The sequence below is a fragment of the Diceros bicornis genome, chromosome 5 (genome assembly GCF_020826845.1).
Source record: "Diceros bicornis minor isolate mBicDic1 chromosome 5, mDicBic1.mat.cur, whole genome shotgun sequence".
Taxonomy (NCBI): Eukaryota; Metazoa; Chordata; class Mammalia; order Perissodactyla; family Rhinocerotidae; genus Diceros; species Diceros bicornis.
The window spans coordinates 5,639,972-5,667,708 of NC_080744.1; the positions used below are offsets into that span (position 1 = coordinate 5,639,972).

Genomic DNA, 27,737 nt, shown 5'->3' on the forward strand with positions numbered 1-27,737 from the left:
ATACAAATATGCATAACATCTAATTTTTTTATAATTACAGTAATATTTATTATGATGGCCAAGTACTATACATATGTTAGCTCATTTAATCCCCTCAGAAACACTTTGAGGTAAGTACTCTCACCATCTCCATTTTCCTGATGGGGAAACAAAGGCACAGAGAGGTTAAATAACCCAAGAGCACAGAATTAAAAAGTTGCTATGGACTGAATATTTGTGTCCCCCAAAATTCATCAATTGAAGACTAATCCCCAATGTGATGGTATTTAGAGGTAGTGCCTGTGGGAGGTAATTAGGTCATGAGGGTGAGCCCTTATGAATGGAATTTGTGCCTTATAAGAATAGACATGAGAGACCTTGCTTCCTCTCTCTGCTCTCCACCATGTGAAGACACAATGAGAAGACAGCCAGCTGCAAACCAGGAGCAGGTCCTCACCAGACATAGAATCTGCCGACACCTTGATCTTGGACTTCCCAGCCTCAAGAACTGTGAGAGATAAACGTTTGTTGTTTAAGCCACACAGTCTAGGGTATATTTGTCATAGAAGCCTCAAGTGACTAACACAAAGTGGTATACAGTCAGTTTCAGAGCACCTAACAGAGAGCATAGAATATATCAGTCCCTGAATAAATCATTAAATCCAAAAAGAACACCATTCTCCATACACTGCTTTGCCCATACAGTTCCCTTATTGGGAATTCTATTTTGTCTCTTCCCCACTTCATATTTAGCTGAAGGCAGGCCCTCCTCTCACACTCCATCTCAAACCCACCTCAACACTCCTCCTTTACCCCAATAACTTCTTACTGGTAATTTTTCTGTCACTTATGAAACCAATTTGTATGCTATGGTCTGAATGTTTATGTCCCCCAAAATTCATATGTTGAAACCCTAACCCCTAAAGATGATGGTATCAGGAGGTGGGCCCTTGGGAGGTGCTTAGGTCATGAGAGTGGAGCCCTCACGAATGGGATTAGTGCCCTTATGAAAGAGGCCCCAGAGAGCTCCCTAGCCCCTTCCACCATGGGAGAATACAAAGAGAAGTTGGTGACCTAGAAGAGGGCCCTCAACTGACCATACTGGCACCCTGATCTCAGACTTCCAGCCTCCAGAACTGTGAGAAATAAATTTCTGCTGTTTATAGGCTACCCAGTCAGTGGTATTTTGTTATAACAGCCTGAATGGACTACGACATTTGTATATCACATATTTATGCATATATCTATTTTTGAAATTAGCTTGAGAGATCTGAGAAGATGGAGATCATATTTGTTTTTAATCTTTGAACCCTCCATAACAATCTGGCACCATACATTATCTCAAATAAGTGTTCAATAAGTCTTTGTTGAATTCACTTTTAAGATTATCACAGCAAATCTCCTAGCATTTTTTACTTTAAAAAGAAAAAAATCATGATACCTCCCTCCAAACTCCTGTAATATTTATGCATTTTCAAACGAGGCTGGATTTTTCATGCAGATGCAACTGGGAGAACAGGCCTGGAGCTTTGTAACGTGATTTTGGTAGTAGGCCTCTTCTCTGGTCAAAAAGAGTACTCCATCAGATTTGATTGTCCCTGTGAATGCATTAATTGAAAAGCAGACCTCCAAAAGGGCTGGCTGAGCCATGCTGGGGTTCATTCACACACAGATAAGTGACTACTTACTGCAAGACGTCTACCTAGTTTCCTAACACACATGAGCCTTTCCAGTGTGCACAGTGAACTAAAAGCTGCCGAGCACAGAAATGTTCTTTATCTAAGCAACAGCAGTGCCATCTGCAGGGGAAGCCCAAGCAGGAGTGGTGTTTTCATTCATGCATTTCCCTTTAGTCCTGTCAGAAGGCTTTGTCATGCTTTACCTGATGAAAAACACTACAGGGCTCACCTTCTATTGAACATATCCATCCATTCTCCCTAGTGGATGAAGCAGGCACTGTTAAAATATAAGAAACCACAGCTCAGCTGAACTAGAGGAATTCTAGTGTTCAAAAGGTCACTGGAATACGATTTAAGAAACAAACAAAACCTGGGAAGCAGATGGAAGCCCTTTCCTACACCAGCCTGAAGAGTGCTCACGGTCTTGGCCATGCAAACTGAATCTTTATCAGAAGTTCCAATGTAGCTTTATTAGACTGAAATATCCAAAAGCAAGGGATTTGAGAAAATGCCATTTGTTTTATAACTATTTTTTACAAAACAGATTTTTAGGCCAGCCTCGTGGTGCAGCGGTTAAGTGCACACGCTCCACTGCTGGCAGCCCGGGTTCAGATCCCAGGCGCGCACAGATGCACCACTTATCAGGCCATGCTGTGGCAGCATCCCATATAAAGTGGAGGAAGATGGGCACAGATGTCAGCCCAGGGCCAGTCTTCCTCAGCAAAAAGAGGAGGATTGGCATGGATGTTAGCTCAGAGCTGATATTCCTCACAAAAAAAAAAAAAAAAAAAACAGCTTTTTATTGCGTAAGTTTGTTCTAACCTAAATTTAAATTTGATTTCTGGTATGCACAATAGTCTTCTTTTTGCCTATATTTTTGCTTGTCTTTTCCAAGCTTCAGGTACCCAAACTCTGGGTTCTATATAACACTTACCAAAAAAATTCATTAACACTTACTTCTGGGTAGAACTACTTCTAATCCTAAGTAGTTTTCATAACAGATAACCTCTCAACCTGCCTATAGTCCAGCGGAAATGCTCACTATAAATTCCACAGCTATAGAAACTATATTTCAATTCCATCTCCAATAATGTAACATCTTCTTATCCCCCAAAATAAAGTAGTCAATAGCTCAACTCTGTAACCATAGTTAACAAGGAAAAACTGTGTGACTAAGAAAAGCATTATTATATCACGAATAGCAGTGGCCAAGGAATCCCTTAATCACTAAATACTTTGGCACAAGACTTTGTAGGGTTGTAAACCCTCTTCTTCATTCATTTCCTCTAAGAGCGCTGGGAATGAACCAATATTCTCAAACAGCAATGAGCAAAAGGACTGAAATCAGTGTGTAAAACAAAATCAATAACATTGAAATAATGAAAGCAAACATTCTGCCCACGTGAGCACTAACACTAGAATCATCACAAGGTGGGAAGCAGATTCACAGAGAAGCAAAAAACCTAGTGAGATAACACCTATTTCTAATGGTAAACTTGTCATGATCTTCAAATGCATAAACTAGAATATTGAACTAATGATTTATCATGAATAATCCACATCATTTCTCTTGCTTAAATAAATTGGATTTTCATGCTCCCTATAAATTAAATAATAATTAATGCTCATCTGTAGCTACAGAACCACTCTAATAGAACCTATCTATAATAACAAAAGCAAATTGTGTATTAATATCTAGAAATAACCAAGTAATACCACGTTTCATTCCTTTTATTTTTTTGTTCTCTTCAAATACAATCATTATGGTCTTTTGTTTAACAATGGTTGAGGACAAGTGCATGTCTCAGTCTGACGGTGTCATCAAACTGTGATCTAAAAGGGGAAAAATTAGTCAGGTTTTATTGTGTGCAAAGCTTGCCAAATCCCCAACTGGGTGCAAAGTTAGCACACTTTCCCACTTTTTCTTCCTCGTATTTTCTGCCACTCTTCTTAAAGAAGGTCTCTCGACTCGACTTATACACCATGAATGATTACCACTGCACATGGAGTAGAAAATCACTTCTGAGTGTTATGGAGAAATGCTGAAAGTTCTATCCTGCCCAACATGTCTCTCCCATCAGCCTGTCAGAAAATCTGACTGGAGAGCAGATGTCCAACAACCACCATGAGAAAATAATTTTAAAGATCAGAAATGCTACTTACAATTACTGATGTTAACGTAGCTATGTAGCTATGTACAGAGCCCTGAAAACCGGCAAGATTGAACTGAAATGAACATCAAGCTTAAATGCACATTACAGGATGATACATTGTCATAGAGGTATTATTGATAATTGCTAGGATAAACCTATATTTCAGCTATAACAATATGAGGAATTAGCCTATTTAAAAAAAAGACTCACTACGTAGGAAGAAGGTAAGTGCAGTGGAAGTAAATTAATGAAGATAAACATTTTGGTAGAAATCTGTGGGAGGAAAGAAATGAAAAGTATTGTGATGATACTGTAATATTCCTGAGCAAATTCTAGAACATAAGACAGGTTACTGAGACAGGTCGCAAAATAGGCACAGTCATGATAAGGACCTCAATTAGTTCTTGTCTCTCATTTAGTTCAAACAAAGCATATGACAGCTCTTCACAATTTGGGCACTGAGAAAGTCAAGGAAACACCTAGGGACTTAAGACCAAAAAGAATTGGATAATGAAGCAAGTCATGAGAATCTTAGGATTCAGGGGGCCCTGTCACCTGGAGGCTTACAATAGCCAGCAAGGAAAAGACTGAGTTAGATGGCTTAATGTAAGTCTAGACTGTAGTTAGACAAGAATTTGAAAGTTCGGAGAAAAATTCATGATTTTATGGCATGCAATCCTAAAAGGGAAAATAGGTCAAAAGGGCTAGAGCCTCCACAAGACATAATTCTGATTATTCAATCCCAAATTATCTCCATGTGGAGAGAAGAGGGTGAAGTACCAAAATAAAGAAACATGGTGGTCCAAGACAGACTAGCTCAGACAATGGCATGTAGTTTTAAAGGCTACATGCCAAAAATGAAAAGATCATGCCAGAAATGGCAAGAAAGACATAACCACTGCAGTGAATATGAGAGCTGCAGAATCCTTTGTTTAATAGAGAGACTGGGAAGACCGAAAGTTTATGAAATATGTATACTGACCCCGGCGGAAGTGAAGAGAGTCCCAAGGCCCGTTCACTCCCGCCTCCAGGGGCCAAGAAGGGCTCTTGGAGCACTGTCTGCAACCACAGGCCTAGATCAAAGTGTAAGTTGCTCTGCACATATAAAAGACCTCTCTCATTCCATTCCCTGCCTACCTTTCCAGCTCCATCTCTCGCTCCCTAGGCGCACCCGCATGCACACACACGCAAGTCACCACACTGCCATGCTGATTTCTGCCTTTGTGCAAGCTGGGTCCTCTGCCTGAAGCTTTTGCTTTCCTGAAGAATTTATTCTTCGAGACCCAGCTCCCATGTCATGTCCTCAGCAAAAGCTCCCTTATCCCTTCTCCCCCAGCTCTAGTTACTCCCCTCTCCTCTGTGCTTCTGTTCTTTGAATGAATACTTCTCCCACAGGGAGCTGAAGACTGTAAAATAAGCTAGTACGAACCAGAGTAGAATTTACCCGCTCGTGTCTGATCATCTTCTCCTACAGAAAGGCCTTTTTGGGGCTTCAATTCAATGATTTTTTTAACTTGTTCAGCAATGTAAAGGAGCTAAGAGAGTATTTTCTATCTCATGTTTGGTTGCAAATTGATGAGAAATGATAATGTACCTGTCCTACGTTTAAGTCACCTTTAAGTTATTCTTCATCTTAAATTTTCCAGCTGCATGACCAAGCAAGGCAGTTGACCTATATAATTAAACCCTGTTTTAGTGTTCCATCTGGAGGTCCAGCTTGAAGCTCTTCCTACCAGGCAGAGACAAGCAAGTAGGAGAGAGGGATAGGATTATGGAAGGGATGGACTCTGCAGGGCAGTGTAGCTACCCTGAACTTCAGTGTGAACTGCTGAGTTACAGAGAAATTAGTGAAAAATATAAGTAGTAGTGTCTTGATGTTTTCTCATTAAAATTGTAAATTAATTACATTACTAGTTCTTTAATTTAGTCTAAATTTCCAAAGACCACAGCCAGTGTGAACACTTTCTCTGCCTAACCCAGAGACTCAAAGCAATTGTTTTTCCTATGGTCCCTCTTTCTAAACTCTCTGGCCTTAAATAAAATGCACTAATTGGAAAAACTAACCTTTGTGGTGGTTTAACTAAAGAGTCTTTGGAACAGCTCCTTGCCTGATTCTGTTCCCATCAAAGAATATGAATATGGGCAGATCTGAAGCCTATAAAGGTGCTTAGAAACATGTTTGGGGCCGGCCCGGTGGCACAAGCGGTTAAGTGCGCGCACTCCGCTGCGGTGGCCCAGGGTTCACCGGTTCGGATCCCGGGCGCACACCAATGCACCACTTGTTGAGCCATGCTGTGGCAGCATCCCATATAAAGTGGAGGAAGATGGGCATGGATGTTAGCTCAGGGCCGATCCTCCTCACCAAAAAAAAAAAAAAAAAAACATTTGGACCAAATCTTTGTTTGAGACCTTATATGTCATCCCCTTGTAAAGTTTCTGTAATCTCATAAGGACTTTGGTAAGGTCAATATTTTCAAAGATTTCAATTCTAACAATTTTTTAAAATTACCTAGTTGTGTGGAACATTTTTTAAAATTATAAGTTGTCCAAAACAAAGCCAATCTACCAAATGCTGAACCAACACTTTTTTATATTGTCTACACTGCTGAGCATACTATGTCCTAGCAATAAAGAAAACTATGCCAAAAACGCTTCAGTGTTGTTCTGTCACGAGATGAAGTCGACAGAGACTAATAATAGGTGGATAAAAATTAAGCTATGTGAAAGTTAAAGAGAAGCAATCATTTCCTAGAGCAGAAAGTCCTCATCTCTGCTCTATCTAGCGAAGGTGTAGACAGTAAAGGGACCAAAAAAATATAAGAAAGACACCACACTGTTAACTGAGTGAACTTCTGACTATAAAGAGAAGTAAAATTAAGAGAGAAAATAATGGGAGAAGTAAAATGGTTCAGCAAACAGAGAGAAAGGAAAAATACAAAGGTTGAAAGTCTATAAATATAATGTAACTTGTGGTCAGTTAAACTTATTACATTACGTTTTTATTTAGATAAATGTAGAAACCGAGGACAGAATTTCAGTATGCATAAATTGATTTGGTCTAAAAATATGGTACCAGCTATGACATACAACGAATGATTTACTAAGCCAGTGACATCTAAGCATAAATGAATAGTTGGCTTACGTGATCTAGTCCCACCACTAGCCCTCCAGCTCTGACATGTACACGCTCACTCACTCTATACCCACAAGACTTTTTTTTTCTTTGTTAGAAAAGAAAACAAACAGCAAATCAGTGTCTGGGGACACTCTGCCTCATTTCCCCTTCTCCATTGACTGCTTACTTAATATTACTTTTTTGAAACTTGAAATGGTAAACTTCTTGCCATATCCCAGTCATGCAGTGCAAATAAAGTCACATTTCAGGATGGAGCGAGGATTGAGGGAAAAACTTTCAACTCAGAGCATCTTTGTTTTCTATTCAATACATTTTTTTTTTCTGCTGAGGAAGATTCACCCTGAGCTAACATCTGTTGCCAATCTTCCCCTTTTTGTATATGAACCACCACCACAGCATGGCCATTGATAGATGAGTGGTGAAGGTCCACGTTGGGAACTGAACCCGTGCCCCAAAAGCAGAATATGCCGAAATTAACCACTATACCGCCAGGGCTGGCCCTCTATTCAATACATTTTGCAATCACTCCATGCCTTAGAAATATTATAGAAATATTGTTTTGTGTAGGTGAATTATAAAGTAAAAAGTTTTTAGTATTAATGTAAATATACAGATATATCTATAAATTCACCTTTTTAAACTGCCTTAAATAAAAGCACATGCGTTATTTAAATGTTCATTATAGGCTGGGCAATAAGAATATTCAAAAATTCCAGGACTGAGTCAATAATGTGGCTAGTCAGTCCTGCTTCCAAATTCCAGACAGAGAGACATTAAAGGGTATAAGTCCATCACCACCGCCTCCCACTGCCTCACAGGACAGCTATGAAAGACGTATCAGGCCCACTCCAAAAGAAGCTGTTCACTGCTCCTTTCTGGGCTGGATTCCTGCCAAAGCCCCATAATTCCCCAACATCAGTGTGGGAGATCAAAATTGGCCACCTCAAAATATGTCTCTTTACCTTGATTATTTTCCCTGATGGACATTTGACCTCCCCAACTAACTAACTAAAGAATTTAACTCTAGGTATGGCTAGACTGGCAAGGTCCTTGCTAAGCCCATTCTTATCAAAGTTCTGTTTACCAAACATTTACATTTGTAAAGGTGTCTCCCTCTCTGTACTGGGAAGGGGGGGGGGGGAATGACCTTATCTATAGAAACTCTTATTAGTGCGGAAGGTGAGGACTTAAATCTACATACTCTTGATTGCTGTGCTATCTGGTAATCTCCTATAGCTGTCTCCTGCCCCACTCCCAACATCCTCCTTTGTCTTTATCTAAATCTATTTAAGGTGAAAACCTCCACCATTTGTTGAGAAACTCAGTTTCCCTCGTTTCTCCCATGTATACATATTATTAAGTTTTGTTTGATTTTGTCCTGCTATTCAGTCTCATGTCAATTTAATTTGTATCCCAGTCAGAGAGGACCCAGAGTGGGTAGAGGGTACTCTTCTTCTCCCTTCGTCAGTATCATAGTCCCAGCACTCTGAGTTCACAAGAACCCCCTACATAAAGCTTATCAGTGTGCTGGGGGAAATGATGGTCAAACCATGGTCCCTGAAAAAGCAGCAGCAGCGTCACCCTGGAACTGATTGGAAGTGAGAACTCTCCGCCATCATGCTAGACCAACTGAATCAGAAACTCTGGATCTGGGGCCCAAAACACCTGTGTTCACCAGTCCCTCCAGGAGATTCTGAGCACGTCCATGTCTGAGAACCACCATGCGAGGGTGATTTGGGGCACACACACGCTGTGTGAGAACAAGTCCTCTTTCACACACCTTTCGCCCTTTGTGTTAGGCCTGCCTAACCAGGACTCTGTCTTTCCTCAAGGCCATTTTATTTCTTCAGCTCTATTTTCTGTCCTTCCCACTGGACCTTGACTGAAGATACCCTTATAGTCTCCAGTTTTCAATCCTGGGAGAAGAGATGAGGAAAGCTCCTAACGCAAGATGACCCATCTTCTCCCTTGGGACCATCCTTCTCAAACCCAAGATTACAGGGAAAAGCATCTTGATGAGTCCCCCCCAAAATCTGCTGCAACCTAATCCTAGAACAGGGGCTGCAAATGTCCCCTAAACTCGCATAACTAAGAAGGCCAGGCAAGTAATCCCTCCTCAAACAAAGAAAATCCAGGCAAAATTATACCCTTGAATAAACTTGCAATGGAAGTACATGATTCTTTGTTATTCCCAACTCCAGGAAAGCCACTGAACAGTGTGAAAGCAGACAAGCCCAGGAGTCTGAGTCTGTAGAGAAACTCTCTTTTTCCTACACATTCACCCACAAATACTATCTGCAACAAGGTAGTGACATTAGGATTATTTAATCTTGTTAAACACTTTGTAGATACTTAGTTATTTTCTCCTTCCTTTATATGTTTCCAAAAAACAAACGTTTCACACACATTGAGCAATCAATTTATTGCATAATTTCCTAAAAGTCAGTAATAGCCTTTAGTCAATATACAACCCATAAGGGAAACTGAAAAATACTTATTCAAACGGAAAGAGAGAAAAACTCAAGAATTTGATTATTATTTGCTTCTGATCTCATTAGCTGGAAAGATACACAAAACAGAAATTAAATAACTATATTCATTTGTGATTTAAAATTTTCATAGATGATAGTCGATGAGGGTAAGCATTTCATAGCTACCAAAATAGTCAACGTTGCTTTGCCTTCACGTAAAATTTAGCAAATGACCCATTTCCTTTATGCAGAAACTTTACAGTATACTGCATGATGTTGGTTACTGCTAATTGTGATCAAACCTTGTGGTTACCGCTAATCAACTGTATACACAGCCAGTTCGGCCATCAGGTGAACCAACATGCCGTTCAATTGAGACTTTACTGCACTAAGCTCTCCCAGAACCACGACTACTCTTTTGTGGCTATTGGCCCTCCTCAAAGTAACAAACGAAGCTAGTTGCTTTAAGGATTTACTCTATTTCTTTATGTGACGGTTAGGGTAATTATAAACCATTATAAGCAAATATAACTTAGTTTTCTTATTTGTAAAAACAATAGTGTATTCACTTGCTAAATGAGAGCAATTTAGAGATTTTTTTTTAAACTAAAGTCAGTTCAAGAAATTATGGGAATGAAGAATGGTAATGTACCATTAAATGAAATTGGAAAATAATAAACAAAGTTCATTCTAATCCGTATTTTCATTTCCTTCTTCATCAACACTTTTGCCAAGGCAGTTAATAATGAACAAAATTAATTAACTGTATTCTTTCTTCTAGCGTATATAAAATGGTCGAAGGGTAGCAGCAGGAAAAAGAAGGATGTGGGAACTGAAAACTTCCAACCAGACCATCATCAGTGATCCAGAGCTGTTTACAAGTGCACTTGAGTTTTCAATATCGCTGAAGTTCTGTAAAGCAGACCTCTGTGTAAAATACCCCATAGCACTGTGCGCTTTTTGTGGCAGAATAATAAAACTGAAAGAGCATTCTCTTTGGAGACAGACAAATCTATATACAAATTCCCACTGTGTGACCTTGGGCAACTCACTCTGTCACCGACTAGCTTCCCCGAGGAACTCAAGGATGGGTTTGGAAGAATTTCACTGTTTTTCCAAAGTGTTTTTTTCCCTTTTGTTATGCTAAGGAGATGCAACCACCAACCACCCTGAACCAGACCACGCCTCACCACAAGAGCTGTGTCCATGACCTTTGTCTTATTTTTAAGGCTTGGGCCTTATCACCATATGTGTGATGTGTATGTGGAAGCGTGTTTTCCAACTGAGCCTGCGCAAGCGAATAGACACCTCTCCCTTTTGTATATTCATTCTCCATCCGAAATAAAAGTTTCTGCTTCCCTTTGTTCGGGGACGCCATGACTTTGGAAATGATTCCACATGGCCTATTTGCTGCAAATATACGTTACCTTGTGAGACAACTTCCACTGGTGTAGAGTCTTATTTAACTCGCCAGGAGATGAACCCACCTGATTCGGTGACAACTCAACGTCTCTGAACGTCACCAAGTTTACAAACTGTGCTCTACCTCGTAGGGGCTGGTGCAAGGATTGCATTAAATGAGAGAAGTAAAGTACCTCATATGGCATCTGGCACCTAATAGGCATTCAATAAATGGTGAGTATTAATGCAATTTTGATTAAAATATTTAAATAATCCTTTCCATTCATACTTACTCTTTCATACTCCACTCCCAAACAACCACATAAATAAAAAGATCTGAACCTCTTTCATCTCTGTAATCTACATTAATTGTGAAACTAAAACATCCACGTGAGCTAATGCATGCTGCTGTGTCTCTAGGGGGGATGATTGGGATCATGCCTCTACTTGTCTTACCTTATTTTCCTTACAATTTTGCTAATGGGCTCTTAACAGTTATTAGAAAATTTCAAAATACAGATTTTAAAAATAAGGCAGTTTCCGTTGAAATAGGCCTCGCTATCCAGAATAATTAATTCTTTATAGCAGCCTAGTAACAGCAGGAAGTCTCTGCCAAGCTACTTGAAAACTAGCCAGGAAGTCAGCAGGTAAGTGCTCCTTTTGGGTCACCAATTAATACCGGTGTTTTGAGTTTCCGGAAGCTTTGTTCTCAGAGGAAAAACATTTCAGTGAATCTGAGAAAGCATCAGCGTAACCATAATGAATCTGAGACCAGATGCCAGTCATAATTGTAGGCCAGCTGCTACCTCCTTTCGATTTAGAACAAAACCCTACCCTCTGAGAGAAGAGCTCTCCCCCGCCTCAGGACGGCTACCATAGAGAAGGGTACAAAGCGGACTCTGGCAGGATTTAAACATCATGCTGCGCTGTAGCATCACTTCAATGGAATGAGGTCTTAGGTGAGATGGGGATTTGTCAAAACCATGTGTGAAGAAGGCAGGCCCGAAACGTACAGTCAGTCAATGATGAAGCATCCAGTTTAGAGAAACATAGTTTAAACAGGACTCTCGGAACCTCAGTTAAGTTTTACCCCCACCTGACAGCATGCTGGAGCAGAGAATACCCAAGCTTTAAAATCAAACAAGTAAGTTTGAAGCTCCACACTAGCTGGGTGTTCTTGGGTGATTTATGTGACCCTTCTAAGTTTCATTTTCGTCATGTATTAAATCGATGGAAACAATAGCAGCCATGGCATCGTATTACTGTGAGGACTGACTGAGCTAATAATATAAAGTTCTTAGCACCATGCCTGAAATATAATAGGGCTCAATAAATGGTGGCTGCCATTATTACATGGCGGTTATATCGGCATAAACAGAAAACCTATTAGCCGTGGGGTAAATAAGAGAAAATTTACAAAAGAAGTCTCGACATAGGAAGCCCAGAACTCTTCCTATTTTTGTCCCATCATCCTAGCAATTACTGTCCATCATCAAGGGCATTTCATAGCCCAAAATGACTGCTGAAGCTCCAGCCATCATAGTATTTCCAATTTCCTGGAGATAGAAAAGAAGAAAGGGAGAAACAAAAAGGACTCATCCCAGCTGTCTGCTCTCTTTTAAGGCTCCTTCTCATTCTGTCAACAACTTACATCAAACTTCTTCTACTTAGATCTCATTGGCCAGAACTGAGTCAGGCCTTGTTACACAGCGAGGATGGGAAATATAGTATTTTAGCTGTACGACAGAAATCAGGGATCTGTAAATATGAAGTGTTTACATGGATTTGGGTGGGAAACTGGCAGGCTCTGCCATAACATGGGACATTGGTTCTCCTCTATCACTCAGTTTCTCATTGCCTTTACTGAATGTACCATCTCTTTCTTCTACACAGAATAATTACTAGAGTACAGACATTTTTTCCCTGGTATTTCCCCTTCAAAAGTCCCTCTACTATTCATCATCTCTATAAGCAAAAAGAGGAAGATTGGCAACAGATCTTAGCTCAGGGCCAATCTTCCTCACCAAAAAAAAAAAAAAAAGTACTCAAGCTGGAATTACTATAAGTTTTTGGGTATTCTTTATCATTTTTAAGTATTTAAGCTGGTTGAATTTTTATCCTCTTCCCTGTTGTTGGTGTTCTTCAGCCAGACCTGAGAGATATTTTTGATCTATGTATTGAATAGATTAAACAGCTTCAAATTACTGTTTAAATACTGCTGAAGTGTCATGTTAGACATTTTTATCTTTATTAAAAGTTATGGGAATTTCTGATGTTCCATGTCTCATGGAACAACTTTTCTAAAGGAAAACATTGAAAGTGTAAATTTATTTAAGATGTTGTTATTTCACAGGAGCATGGTAGTAATGAGCTAGCTACGTGTCTCCATGATGAATCAGAGTATTCGTTCCTTCAGATGTGAAATTTTCTTTTGGTTTTTGCTTTTTAGCTCCTAAAACATACTTCATCTGGAGAGGATATGTCAATTCTTCAAGAACATGGAAAAATATAGAAACAGGCTTCAGAAGGCACTATAATCTTAAACACAAGAAACTTGGCTAATTTTGGAGATAACCATATAAAAATTTTAACAGAAGTACAAGTAGCTGACTTGAAATAATTGTATGTCAAATAACTACACAGTAAATATCTTCAAAAAAACCTGGACATTATTTCAAAGGAAGCAAAATTTTAAAAAACAAACTGGAAAACACAAAAATTTCACAGAAAAAATCTAACACCTTTCTGGGTAGTCCTGTTGGATTTTGGACTTTCCATGAGGTGTTGAAGTCTTTTTTCACTGAGACAGAGAGACTTCACCTAAAATTACACAGCATAACTTTGCTCTAGCCTAGGTTAGATTTTTTCTCTATCATCAAAAAATCGCCATGGAATTTTGAGAAGCGTTATGGAAACTTTTCATGGACAGAAAATTGTTACAATGTGAATCATAGATAACAAAATTCTTCAAATGGCTTTGACGCTGGTATTGGGCATCCTAATGGAGGTAACACTGTAAGGTAAGAAAAATTGGATGGTGTATGCAAGGAATAAATGGCATTGAAAACATAAATCATCAAAAGGGATACTGTCTTAGTCTGCTCAGGATGTTATAACAAAACACTATGGCCCGGCTGGCTTAGACAACAGACATTTATTTCTCACAGTTCTGGAGGCTGGGAAGTCCAAGATCAAGGTGCCAGTATGGTCAGATTCCTGGTGAGAGCTCTCTTCTTGCCTTACAGATGGCTGTCTTCTTTTTTTGTGTGTGAGGAAGATCAGCCCTGAGTTAACATCCATGCTAATCCTCCTCTCTGCTGAGGAAGACCGGCTCTGAGCTAACATCTATTGCCAATCCTCCTCCTTTTTTTTTTTTCCCCCCAAAGCCCCAGTACATAGTTGTATGTCATAGTTGCACATTCTTCTAGTTGCTGTTTGTGGGACGCGGCCTCAGCATGGCCAGAGAAGTGGTGCGTCGGTGCGTGCCCGCCATCTGAACCCGGGTCGCCAGTAGCAGAGCAGACGCACTTAACCGCTAAGCCATGGGGCCGGCCCCAGATGGCTGTCTTCTTTCTGTGTCCCCACATGGCAGAGAGAGAGAGCAAACTCTCTGGTCTTTTCTTATAAAGGCACTAATTCCATCATGAGGACCCCATCCTCATGACCTCATCTAAACCTAATTACCTCCTAAAGTCCCCACCTCCAAATACCATCACATCGAGGGTAAGGACTTCAACATATGGATTTTGGAAAAACACAAATATTCAGTCCATAACAGATATGGTGAGAGTTCCTCTTCTTATAGCAGTACTTTCCATTCTGGAAAAAATCAAGGACTCCATGGAAATAACGCCCCTGACAATGAAACTGAGGGCATGGGGAGAGAAAAGAGAGAATGTAAACAGTTTGAGGCTGAAGACTTTGTATATTTGACTCCTGAATATGGAGAGAACTAAATCAGAATCAGTGTTTAACTGCAGGTATATGGGGCCTACATGGCCAAGCACGCAAATACTCAACCAAAAGAGTTTCCTAAGCTTCCTTCTTAGGATAGCCTCCAAAACCTTTCTCCACAGCACTAAGAAAGCTGGCCAGTGAGGAAGATAGTATAAAAGACTGGCAGATATCTGGATTCCCAGGAGTAGGAAACTTTTTGTCACAGTCACTTAAGAACAAGACTGTTCCAAATGGTATAAAGGCTTTGTCCCTAAACATGCTGCTCCTCCTACAAAAACTCACTAGGGAAAAGCCAAACTAAAGAAACCAACCTGGGACGTCTTTCACTCATAAGTCCACCTACATTGGCAATTCTAATGCTTTCAAGTCAACTGCCAAGAATGTTAGTGCAAAAATTTAGTAAGAGTATAATTGCTCAAACTGAGCTCAAATTGCTCAAATCTTCTTTACCTGTTGACAGAATTAATCAACAGCCTCATCTACACAAACTGATTTGAATGGGCACTGATAAAAAATGTGAATTCTTGAAAACATTGAAAAGGGACAGAGTGGAGGAGAAATATGAAGATGGAAGTCATCTTTGTCCTGACTTTGCATTATAGCAATAACGTTCTCCAGAAAGGGATATCGACCAAAACTTTGAAGAAAATTACACTCTTCAAGACAACAGCAATGCTGCTGTGATTTTCCCAACCAATCATTAAATTTTCTAACTTTCCATGAACTGAGGTGAATACATGGAAGGCATTTGGAACAGTACCTGGTACACAGCAACCCTCAATAAAGTATTACATAATGTAACAGGAACTGTCCTGCTGCCAGCTCCGGGCTTACGATAAATGTAGGCTGTACTTTGCATCAGTCATAGCTCAATTTTTGGAGATGTTTGGCTAGTTATTTGCAGGTACCAGGGTAAGTACCAGGTTCTGGAACTTACAGTCTGGTGATAAGACATGAGATAAGCACTCAAAATTATAGTGTGCACGCCAAATAATAAAATATTCAATTGTAGGGCACAAACCAATCACTAACCAAATTTGAGGAAAGGAGGAAATCAAAGAAGCCTGGAATTCAGGACTTCTTGGAAAATGAGGAACTGGCTTCAAAGGAAGAATTCTTTTTGTGAAGGTAGAATGTAGATGGGAGCAGGCATTTAATTTGAAAAAAAATAAATAACATGCTCAGACTTTTTCAGTGACTAGTCTTATTTTCAACTGCATATTGTTTACTTTTTAACCCTTTTTGAGCAATGAAATCAGATTAATATAAGGCAAGTGCTCAGTGATATAAGAACGTAAGCTATTTTTTTAAATCAAGAATTAGTATAGAAGACCAAACAACTGTTACATCCTTCCTATATATTCTGAATTTCTAAACTGACTCAATGTGAATTGGATTTTTGAGTTTTGTGGGATTGTAGAATATTCCAAATCTTAGAGAAGCATGGGAAGATGGACAGGCTTCTTGGTCACTCAGGCAAAATACTGCCATGTGTCATGCCTTGCAGCAAATTCATTCAGTCGTTAGCTTGTGCTCTCTGTGGTCTGGCCTCAACATGGCCAGTCGACAAAATAAATGCTCTTAAAAACCAAAAACCCAAACATGCATCATGGCCCTACTCCCTTGTCTGTAATGGGGCGGGTGCATCCTTGATCGCTTACACAGAATGCCGAGAAAAGGGGATTGTAGACAGACCAGCATGCCTACGCTGGGCTTCCTCAAGAGTGCTCATCACTGGCTGAACCCCAGGGGTCTGGAAATGGGATGTGAGTGAGCAGAAGGACAGCAATATAAATGGAAGATTAGAATTATGAGTAAAAAAAGAGCTGAAGATGATGAGGAAAAATATAGTTGCTTTCTCTCTTAATTTCCCTTTCTTTCTGAAAAGCTGAGGAATCTTGTTAGTAATAGTTTGTTAACAAGAATTACTTTATATTGAGAAAATTAAACATGACACTGATAAAATATACAACTTTGTCAAATCTATGAACAATGTTAAAATATGTATTGTCTTCTGTTTAAAAGATGAGATGATTATGTAAGCAAAAATGGTGTGTCAAGAGAGGCTGTGACATAGAAGAAAGAGCATTGGTCTTAGAATGAGGTTTTGGCTGGTGTCCTGCTTTCCACTCTGCTGGCTATGTGATTTCAGCCTCAACTTACTCATGCGTGAAATGGGAATGATAACATTGTCACCCATCTACAGGCTATTGAAGATCTCTAGTAGGTTGAATAGTGGTTCTGAAAAGATATGTCCAAGTCCGAACCCCTGGTACCTGTGAATGTGACCTTATTTAAAAATACCATCTTGGAGATATCATTAAGAACCACAAGATGAGATCATCCTGGATTGAAGGTGGGCCCGAGATCCAATGACAAGTATCCCTATAAGAGAGAGAAATGGGGAAGACACAGAGGGGAAGGCCCTAAGAAGACGAAGGCAGAGAATGGAGCGATGCAGATACCAGCCAAGGAGCGCACAGAATCGCCAGGATTCACCAAAAGCGGGGAAAGAGGCATGAGACAGATTCTCCCTCAGAGGCTTCTGAAGAAAACAACATGGCCAGCACCCTGATTTTGGAATTTTGGCCTCCAGAACTGTGAGAGAATAAATTTTTATTGTTTTAAGCTACGTAGTTTGTGGTAATTTGTTGAAACAGCCCTAGTAAACAAATGTAGACTCAAATGAAATATTATACATATACGAAAGCGGGCCAACTGATAGCAGTTGCCCAATTTTTTACTAAAATTTATTTTAACATTTTTTTAGAGAGTAAGAAATATTTTGGAGTACAATAATGAAATTTATGCTTTTGCTGGAGGGAGGCATCTTCCATTGTCTCTTATCATAAAGAGATAACACAACCACTTCGAGTACATCGTTAAGATATTTTGGTTGCAAGCAGCAGAATCAACTCGGGCTAGTGCAAACAAAAAAAGTTAAAAACCCACTAAATAAGAAGGTGGGAGTTTTGAAGGGAGGATACAAGGGCATCTCTGAGACTCAGAGGAAGAGTTGAACAATCAGGATTTAGACTCACTAGCAGGTGCTTCTGAATTTTAACTACCAAATCAGAAGGTATGTAGTTCTCTATCCTGGGCTGAAACATATTGTTTCTGCAATATTTTTCTTTTAGAAAAATTGACAACTGAGGTCCAAAGAATCACCCTTAAGGGAAAAGAATCTCAAATGTCAATGTTATTTGTAAGAATTCAAAGCTATCCTGAAAAATAATTTGATACAGATAGAGATTTGTAATATTATCTTTTAAATAGATCAAGAAGCAATCCTCTCATCCCAAACTCTTAAAAAATGAACACATTGCTTTTTTTTCCTTTCCATCTCCTTTGGGAAGAGAAACGTGGTTCGAATGTTTACACTCATTTGAATGAAAATGCAACCATGACTTTTGAATTCTAAGATCCAGCCTAACTGGCTGAAGTCTTAGGAAATACATCTCTTAGATAAACTACTTACTTTAAACTCCTGTTTGAGGAAATTATCATGTTTGAATTATTTTAAAATGCAGCAAGAAACAGGACATTTTCCGACAATATATTCTGTGTGCCTTTGGCAGTTTGCTCTCTGCTCCATGCAGAATTCTCACTAAGAAAAGAGTTCATGCAATTGGTAGGTTTCCTGCTCTGGAGATTTAAGTGAAAATAAAACTTAGCTCACAAGTGGAATCAGTTTGATGGATTCCTTCAAACTAAAGCTAAACCCAGCGATGTTTATTTGGAAAACATTGGCCTATGGAGGAATAAAAAGACTAAGCTTACATATATTATTCAGGTAGGGAAATAAGACATTTACTGGAAACCCAAATATATAAGAATAAGGGTAAAAAAGATCTATTGTACAAGGCTTTGAAAAGATTTTAAAAGATGAGCTTCTTGATATCATGCGGATGAATTTTTTTAGAATCACCTAGAATTAGAATCATTAGGCTTTAAATTTTGACAACCACAACTTAACAGGTAAGTAGACACGTACAGAAACAAAATGACCTCTGTTCTCTAGACAGTTTTGTCATAAATTAACACAACACACTCCTCAAATACAGTCTTCTTCCTTTGCACAGTTCCTAACACACAGCCATAGTTTATGGATGGTAATGATACCATATATTAACTCAATTTTTTTTCACTTATACGTGACAGAGACTCAGCTCAAACCTGCCTAAGTCTTTTCCCTCTTTCAGAATTCCTTTATGTTGCCTTCATTTTTGTGAAGACTCTCCACATGACGGCAAAGATGGCTGCCAGGTACTCCAGGCTTACTACAATTTCAGGAGACAGTGCCTCTACCCCAGGAGTGCTAGAAAAAACAGCAAGAGGAGAAATGACTCTGGTCCTGAGCCCATCAATGAACCAGTAACTCAAGCTAGAGGAATGGATACTTTGCCAAGCCTGAGTCAGGTGCCAATCCCTGGAGCAACAGGTGGGACACCTTCATGAGCTATACATGGAGGGAGGGTTTTCTTGAAACAGAAAGAGGAATTTTCATCCAAGGAAAAGGCAGAAGAATGGTTGCTGGGTTTATCAGAGTCCCAACAGGAAACAAATGAAACACTCAATTTAGGGTAATTCAAGAAAATTTATTTTTGAAGAGACAAATTACAAAGGTATAAATGGGGTATAGAGAAACCAGGAGAGATAGCATAGTCACTTAGAAGAGCCATCTAAAGGAAAAGAGAAAGAAACAGTTACTAAAACCAAGAAGCACAGAGTCCTGTAGAGAAACCACCTTGAGAGGAGCAAAGATCTTCAGTGAGGAACACAACTAACCCAAAGCGGCCTCACAAGAAGATCGAGCCTGGGAAATAAACCCTTTCTTCCTCCAATCTCCTTCCAAGACTCCCCACTGACTAAACTCAACAAAGAGCCAGAGGACACAGGAGCCCATTGATGTAAGCCTTAAAAATCAGGCCCCGGGACAGACAGCAGGGTGGGTAAGGGCAGAAAATGGATCTGAAGGGGCCAGTGGAAAATATGCAACCCGATGAGCAAGCAGAAAGAATGTACACTATATACCACAATCCCTGGCTGCTCATCCATTCATTCAACAAACAACAGTTTGTTGCAAGAAACACTTCTAAGTAGGAAAATACAAAAACGAACAAGACACAGTCCCTGCTTTCAAGAAGCTCACAGTCAAGAAAAAGGAGACTGACATTTTTTTTTAAGGGCAATGAAAACATTATAACTTGAAGAATTTGATTATGGAGCAGTTTTTCAATGAGTTTTTTATATTCTTCCCTAAAGATTTTGACAAGCAGATGTTTTTCCATATAGAAAATTATCTAACTCTCACATAATGGGGACCATTAATGATCGCAGATACACAGTCCTTGTTTCGTTGTGGCTGCTGATTTTTAGAGCAATCAAGTGTTCTCTAAGAAAAGGTACATCTGCACAGTACAGAAGGAGCACAGAGAAAAGGACTATTTTTAATGGTGCACTAAGGGAAGGAGTTGCCAGGGAGGACTGCCATAGAGGGAGTGACCCTTCCATTGAGTGTTTGCAGATCAGTAAGCACACAAGCAGGTAGATCAGGAGAGCAAGGGAGGCGCGACGGTCTAGACAGAGGGAACGTTACGAGGAGAGGCATGGAGCTGTATTATAACATATTATATTAAAGCAATTGGATGGTAGGGAGAGAAGTCAAGATGGCGGCGTGGGCAGACTCTGAACTCACCTCCTCCTGTGGACACAGCCAATTCACAACTACTCCTGGAAAAATTACCCCTGAGACAGAACTGCAAACTGGATGAGAGGAACTCCTGCAACAACGGACAATCCTAACTGAGGTGAAAGAGGCAGAAACTCCCTTCTGGAGAGGAAAAACACCGCCTTCACAAGCCGCCAGCGTCACGGCCGCCGGGAGCAGCTCAAAGGTGCGCAGACTCCCTGGAGACGCAGCGCCTGGAGCCGGGGAGCGCCCCCACTGTGGGCATTTTGTGGACCCAGCACAATCGAGGCAAGTGGCAGAATATCTGACTTTGCTGCTACTAAAACATTGGGGAGCACCCCCAGAAAAGCTGGCTCACAAGGAAACTAAAACCGGCTCTTAAAGGACCCACGCACAAACTCACCCGTTTCAGAAAGCAACATAAAATCACCAGAAAGAAAGGTGCACAGTGCTGTGGTGAAAAGAGACTCACCTAATAGGCCCCGTGTGCATCTCAGTGAGAGGTGATACCTCTCCAGGGACTGGGACATTGGCGGCGGCCATTGTTGTCGCCTGGTGTGGGCGGGCTGACACAGATGCCATTGGAGTTCTCCCTGGGGCCTGCTAGCCCAGGGTCTGCCCCACCCACTAGAGCAACGATTTAATCCAGCTCAGCCAGGGCAGGCAGCCCACCCTAGAGACTGGTCCCACCCAACAAGAAGCCCTCGGGCAACGTGTGGGCCTGCATAGATTGGTAACTGGATTCTCTGCAGCCTGGCAACTGAGCCAACTTCGGTGGGGCAGGGCGTGCACAAGAAGCGGGTGGAGAGTGGGGGGCAGTGGTGGAGTGTGCGGGGCTCCCGCCATGGAGAGACTGGGGCCGCTTCGGGAGGTCAGGGTGCACACATGGGGCAGGACTGTGTGGACTGTGTGTGTGGACCTGTGGGCGGCAGGGCTTGTCAGCTGCAGAAGACTTGTGCTTCTCAAAGACCCACATAGGGGGTTTGCCCCACCTTCCAAAGCCTGAAACAATTGGGTGCTCCTGTGCCTGAGGCCAGCCCCACCCAGCTGCAATCCTCAGAGAGCTGACAAGAGACCTAAAGGCTGGAAGCTTATACCAATTGTAAGGCCTTGAGCCTAACAACCTGCCACGCTGGGGGCCTACTCACTTAAAAGAAATACTGCAACACAAATGTGGTATTAGAACTTGCAGCCAACTGTGCTGGGGCTCCCCACACCTGATAAAGAGACTGAGGGCCCACAACAACTACAAGCAGCTGAGCATTACAACAGCTGGCTAGGAGCATAACTCGGCCTCCTTGGGCGCCTACAGGGAGAGCAAACAGGCCACAACAGAAGGACACACGTAGCCCACATAGGGGTCACCCCTGGAACATTGAGAACTGAGGGAAGTACATGGTAGGCCTCATAAATCATCACTTACATAAGGTCACCTATCCAAGAGCAGGAGACGTAGCTGACCTACCTAATACGTAGACACAAGCACAGGGAATGAGGCAAAATGAGGAGGCAAAAGAATACATTCCAAGTAAGAGAACAGGACAAAACCCCAGAAAAGGAACTAAGTGAAACAGAAATGAGCAACCTACCCGACAGAGAGTTCAAACTAACAGTGTTAAGGATGCTCACTGATCTGGGGAGAAGAATAGATGAACTCAGTAAGAAGGTCAACAAAGAAATGGAAGATATAAAAAAGAACCAATCAGAAATGAAGAATACAATACTGGAAATGAAAAATTCACTACAGGGGCTCAAAAGCAGAGTAGAGGAAACAGAAGAACGGATCTGTGAGCTGGATGAAAGACTAGAAGAAATTACCCAAGCTGAACAGGTAAAAGAGAAAAGAATTAAAAAGAGTGAGGACAGTCAAAGAGACCTCTGGGACAACATCAAGCACACTAACATCCGTGTTATAGGTGTCCCAGAAGGAGAAGAGCGAGACAAAGGGGCAGAGAATCTATTTCCAGAAATAATAGATGAAAACTTCCCTAACCTAAGGAAGGAAACAGACATCCAGGTGCCAGAAGCATAGAGAGCCCCAAACAAGATAAACCCAAAAAGGCCCACACCAAGACACATCATAATCAAAATGTCCAGAATTAAAGATAAAGAGAGAATCCTAAAAGCCGCAAGAGAAAGACAAGTTACATACAAAAGAAACCCCATAGGCTATCAGCTGACTTCTCAGCAGAAACCTTACAGGCTAGAAGAGAATGGCATGATATATTTAAAGTGCTAAAAGGAAAAAACCTACAGCCAGAATACTCTACCCAGCAAGGTTATCATTCAAAATGGAAGGAGACATCAAAAATTTCCCAGACAAGCAAAAATTAAAGGAGTTTGTCACCAAGAAACCAGTGCTACAAGAAATGTTAAAGGGGCTGATTTAAGGGGAAAAGAGAAGACCACAAATAGGAAAAATTATCTATTTCCATGATAAGAGGGTAATGGATACAAATGTACAAAAAAGAGGTTAGATATGATATCAAAAACATAAAAGGAGGGAGGAGGGGAGTTAAAAAGTAGAGCTTTCAGACAGAGGTCAAACTAAAGAGACCATCAATTCTGTATAGAAGAAGGAAGGAACAGAGAAGGACTACTAAAACACTGAGGGAAAAAAAAAAGTTAAAAAATGGCAGTAAGTGCATACTTATAAATAGCTACTTTAAACGTCAATGGACTAAATGCTCCAATTAAAAGGCATAGGATGGCTGATTGGATAAAAAAACAAGACCCATATATATGCCATATACAAGAGACACACTTCAGACCTAAAGACACTCACAAACTGAAAATGAAGGGATGGAAAAGGATACTCCATGCAAATGACAATGAAAAGAAAGATGGGGTAGCAGTACTCATATCAGACAAAATAGACTTTAAAACAAACACTGTAAAAAGAGACCAAGAAGGGCATTACATAATAATCAAGGGAACAATCCAACAAGAGGATATAACACTTGTAAATATCTATGCACCCAATGTAGGTGCACCTAAATATATAAAGCAATTATTAACAGACAGAAAAACAGAAATAGACAGTAACACAATAATAGTAGGGGACTTTAACACTCCACTTACACCAAAGGATAGATCATCCAAACAGAAGATCCATAAGGAAACATTGGCCTTAAATGATGCACTAGAACAGATGGACCTAGTAGATATATACAGAGCATTCCATCCAAAAACCGAAGAATACACTTTCTTTTCAAAGGCACATGGAACATTCTCCAGGATTGATCACATATTAGGCCACAAAACAAGTCTCCATAAATTTAAGATGACTGAAATAATACCAAGCATCTTTTCTGACCACAACGGTATGAAACTAGAAATCAACTATAGGAAGAAAATCAGAAAAGCCACAAATACGTGGAGATTAAACAAAATGCTACTGAACAACGACTGGGTCAACAAAGAAATCAAAGAAGAAATCAAAAAATACCTGGAGACAAATGAAAATGAAAATACGACATGCCAGAATCTATGGGGTACAGCAAAAGCGGTTCTAAGAGGGAAGTATATAGCAATACAGGCCTATCTCAACAAACAAGAAAAATCTCAAACAATCTAACAATGTACCTAAAGGAACTGGAAAAAGAAGAACAAACAAAGCCCAAAATCAATAGAAGAAGGGAAAAAATAAAAATCAGAGCAGAAATAAATGAAATAGAGACTAAAAAAACAATAGAAAAAAATTAATAAAACCAAGAGCTGGTTCTTTGAAAAGATAAACAAAATTGACAAACCTTTAGCTAGACTCACCAAGAAAAAAAGAGAGAAGGCACAAATAAGTAAAATCAGAAATGAAAGAGGAGAAATTAAACAGACACCTCAGAAATACAAAAGATTATAAGAGAATACTATGAAAAGCTATATGCCAACCAATTCGGCAATCTGGAAGAAATGGATAAATTCTTAGAATCATACAACCTTCCAAAACTGGATCAAGAAGACGTAGAGAATTTGAATAGACCAATCACCAGTAAGGAGATCGAAACAGTAATCAAAAACCTCCCCAAAAATAAAAGTCCAGGACGAGACGGCTTCCCTGGTGAATTCTACCAAACATTCAAAGAAGACTTCATACCTATCCTTCTCAAACTCTTCCAAAAAATTGAGGAGGGGTGAAGCTCCCTAACTCATTCTATGAAGCCGACATTACCCTGATACCAAAACCAGACAAGGACAACACAAAAAAGAAAACTACAGGCCAATATCACTGATGAACATCGATGCAAAAATCCTCAACAAAATACTAGCAAATCGCATACAACAATACGTTAAAAAGATTATACACCATGATCAAGTGGGATTTATTCCAGGGATGCAGGGATGGTTTAACATTCGCAAATCAATCAACGTAATACACCACATTAATAAAATGAAGAATAAAAATCACATGATCATCTCAATAGATGCAGAGAAAGCATTTCACAAGATACAGCATCCATTTATGATAAAAACTCTGAATAAAATGGGTATAGAAGGAAAGTAACTCAACATAATAAAGGCCATATATGAGAGACCCACAGCTAATATCATCCTCAATGGTGAAAAACTGAAAGCTATCCCTCTGAGAACAGGAACCAGACAAGGATGCCCACTGTCACCACTCCTATTTAACATAGTACTGGAAGTCCTAGCCAGAGCAATCAGGCAAGAGAAAGAAATAAAAGGGATCCAAATTGGAAAGGAAGAAGTGAAACTCTCACTATTTGCAGATGACGTGATTTTATATATACAAAACCCTAAAGAATCCACCAGAAAACTTTAGAAGTAATAAACGAATATGGTAAAGTTGCAGGATACAAAATCAACATACTTAAATCAGTTGCTTTTCTATACACTAACAACGAAGTAGCAGAAAGAGAAATTAAGAATACCATCCCATTTACAATTGCAACAAAAAGAATAAAATACCTAGGAATAAACTTAACCAAAGAGGTGAAAGATCTGTACACCGAAAACTATAAACATTGCTGAAAGAAATTGAAGAAGACACAAAGAAATGAAAGATATTCCATGCTCTTGGATTGGAAGAATTAACATAGTTAAGATGTCCATACTTCCTAAAGCAATCTATAGATTCAATGCAATCCTTATCAAAGTTCCAACAACATTTTTCACAGAAATAGAACAAAGAATCCTAAAATTTATTTGGAACAACAAAAGACCCCTCATAAGTAAAGGAATCCTGACAAAAAAGAACAAAGCTGGAGGTATCACACTCCCTGATTTTTAAATATACTACAAAGCTATAGTAACCAAAACAGCATGGTACTGGCACAAAAACAGACACACTGATCAATGGAATAGAATCGAAAGCCCAGAAATAAACCCACACATGTATGGACAGCTAATCTTTGACAAAGGAGCCAAGAACATACAATGGGGAAAAGAAAGTCTCTTCAACAAATGGTGTTGGGAAAACTGGACAGCCACATGCAAGAAAATGAAAGTAGACCCTTACCTTACACCATACACAAAAATTAACTCAAAATGGATTAAAGACTTGAATGTAAGACCTGAAACTATGAAACTTCTAGAAGAAAACATAGGCAGTACGCTCTTCGACATTGGTCTTAGCAACATGTTTTCAAGCACCATGTCTGACAGGGCAAGAGAAACAATAGAAAAAATACACAAATGGGACTACATCAAACTAAAAACCTTCTGCATAGCAAAGGAAACCATCAACAAAACGAAAAGACAATCTAATAATTGGGAGAAGATATTTGCAAACCTACATCTGATAAGGGCTTAATATCCAAAATATACAAAGAACTGATGCATCTCAACAACAAAAAAACTAACAACCCAATTAAAAAATGGGCAAAAGACCTGAACAGACATTTCTCCAAAGAAGATATACAGATGGCCAACAGACATGAAATTATGTTCAAAATCATTAACTATCAGGGAAATGCCAATCAAAACTACAATGAGATATCACCTCACGCCCGTCAGAATGGCTATAATTAACAAGACAGGAAACAACACGTGTTGGAGAGGATGTGGAGAGAAGGGAACTCTCATACACTGCTGGTGAGAGTGCAAACTGGTGCAGCCACTATGGAAAAGAGTATGGAGATTCCTCAAAAAATCAAGGATAGAACTCCCATATGATCCAGCTATTCCACTGCTGGGTATTTATCCAAAGATCTTGAAAACACCAATGCATAAAGATACATGCACCCCTGTGTTCATTGCAGCGTTATTCACAATAGCCAAGACTTGGAAGCAACCTAAGTGCCCATCAAGGGACGAATGGATAAGGAAGATGTGGTATATATACACAATGGAATACTACTCAGCCATAAGAAACGATGAAATCCAGCCATTTGTGACAACATGGATGGACATTGAGGGTATTATGCAAAGTGAAATAAGTCAGATGGAGAAGGTCAAATACTGTATGATTTCCTTCATTAAGTAGTAGATAATAACAATAAACAAACACATAGAGACAGAGATTGGATTGGTGGTTACCAGAGGGCAAGGGGGACAGGAGGAGGGCGAAAGGGATAATTAGGCACATGTGTGTGGTGATGAGTTGTAATTAGTATTTGGGTGGTGAACATGTCACCTGCAGAAATAGAGGTATAATGATGTACACCTGAAATTTATGCAATGTTATAAACCAATGTTACCGCAATAAACAAAAAATTAAAAAAAAAAAAAACTAAAAGCTTTCCTTTTTGGAAATGTATATTTTTATAGATTAATAGGAATTAATGTTAACTGATTAGCATTAATGGAAATATGTATATTATGAAGTTTATACTGCTTGGAAAATAATTTTTAAATTTAATTCGATACTCACCAGAAAAAAAATAAGAATTTTCAAACTACAGCGGATTCAAGAAGCTTATCTTTCATAAAGTCTTTGAAAAAATTTTAAAAAAACAAAAAAAATTAAAATAAAAAAATAAAGCAATTGTATGAAACCCAACATGACTAGAAATTGTTTGGGTATTGGGGCTACTTGATGAATGAGCAAGCCAGAAAATGCTACTCTGTTTGTGTCTCTTTGTGTCTGTTTCACTTTTTAAAAACCGAGAACCAATAACGTGCCGTACATGTCTTTTCTACACCTCCACATACTCCAGGGTGGTAAGTAATGGTGCTTAATATAAATTTGTTAGATTAAATTTATGTTTTATTTTCTTCATCAATAAATAAATTCTCTTGATTGGTTGACTTTTTAATAAAATCCAAATTAATATTATTTTGAAGAAAATATCAAGTAGGGATTTAAGAAGA

General features: G+C 39.6%; 1 pseudogene; it reads left to right on the forward strand.

The window, feature by feature from the left end:
• LOC131405258 (vasculin-like) overlaps window positions 1–15,577 on the forward strand; it is a 58,066-nt pseudogene extending 42,489 nt beyond the window's left edge.
• Window positions 15,578–27,737: the final 12,160 nt, after the last annotated feature.